This window comes from Penaeus monodon, chromosome 32 (assembly GCF_015228065.2).
Source record: "Penaeus monodon isolate SGIC_2016 chromosome 32, NSTDA_Pmon_1, whole genome shotgun sequence".
NCBI classification, from domain to species: Eukaryota; Metazoa; Arthropoda; class Malacostraca; order Decapoda; family Penaeidae; genus Penaeus; species Penaeus monodon.
In genome coordinates, this window is record NC_051417.1 from 12,639,154 (window position 1) to 12,640,828 (window position 1,675).

Genomic DNA, 1,675 nt, shown 5'->3' on the forward strand with positions numbered 1-1,675 from the left:
CGGCGGGCCGTTGTGCTGCAGTGTGGCGGGCCACAGCTGTAGCAGCAGCAGCGAGGCACGTGTGGGTCGCCGCGCAGTGGTGCCCCGAGGCCGCCGTCGCCTCCTCTCGGAATGGCGCTTCTCAGTTCTGGGTTTTCCAGTGTACTATTTTAGCCACATGAGTTATACGCCCTACAAAGAAGATAGAAAATGCATATATGCGCCAGCTGTACGCCAAGTGCAGACACGTTTGTCCCCTTGCTCATGCGTCAGTATTATGTGATTCTGAGGTTACTGTAAGCATCAAATAATTCAATACAAATACGTCTTTACTCAAACATTTTTAGCGCATCTTCCTTTTTTTTTCTCTTAAGCTGTTAATGAAGTCTCGATGAAAGGAGTCTCATGCAATAATCTATACTTGCCCGGGCTAAAGGGAGCGTGACTCCGCTGGACTTCGAAAGGATGAAGAAGCAGAAGCAGAGAAAGGCGACTCCTCGTCCGCTCTCGAAGCAAGTCACCAACGAACACCCTCCCCCGGACCCCCTGACCTTTGACCCCTTAGGCAGCCAGGGGGTCACGCGCCCAGCCCTCCCGGACGCAACACTTTAAGGGAAAAAAGACACTTTCTGTTTTCCACATGCAGAGTGTAAATTTACATTCATTTGTCGATGTAAATAAGCGTTTTATAGTATAATTTTCTTGAACACGAACTTTGATGGTTATTGAGTGGCTCACATCCGTTTTTGAATTGATTATGTGTAATGTAATATTAATTAAGCATCATCACGGAGTCATTTTTTATTCATTTAATCAATACTATGTATTGTAGAAAGTGTAAAAATAATATCATAGGAGAAAAAACTAATAATTTGGATATTGTGAACCGATAACTTAAGTCCTTATTACACAGACTTGGAAACAATGAATGTCATATCATATCATATTTTGTTTCCCATTTTCTAGTGAATTAAATCATGAACGAGAAAATAACAATAAAAGACAGTACCCCCAAAAAGCGCATCCAAGCAAAATATATAGACTGGAATAGTGTACTGAAACTTCTGCGCAATATGTAGTTTAAAACTTCTCTTTACAATCATAGGTTTACAAAGGTAGATATTTCTTGATTACTCCACCTCCTCGAGGCGAACCGTAGATGTAGATATGTTCGTATTCAACTCAGTATTCTATAACTAATAGGTTTAAACTGCCTATTTATTATAATTTATTTTCCTCACACACACTGCATGTATCGCAATGCAGGTACTATAATCAAATAATCGCCGATTCAATAAAAAAAAAAAACAGAAACGAGGAGCTGGGTGTACGGTAGTTTAAAAGAAAATTCTAGAAGATAAAAAAACAAATGCGTCGGCGACCGCTTTCGGCTCCGAGGGCGTGGTTGGGGTCCCGAGGAGCAGCGCCTTGCGAGAGGTCGGGTCCGCCCCCGGCTCGGCCTCGGCGTCTCCTTCCCTCCTCCTTAGCCGAGTCCTCCTCCCAGCATCCTCCTTCGTCCCAGCATCCCTTTATCCCCGCTCCCCTTCCACCTTATTCCTGCTGACGGCGACGCCTGCTGACTACAGCAGGAGAGAACCCGCAGCATCTCCTGCGGGGCGCTAGGTATATAGCATCATCAAAAACGATACAAATTTTTGCGGTTATCTAACCCCTCCCCTTTTGCAAGGAGTGCCAT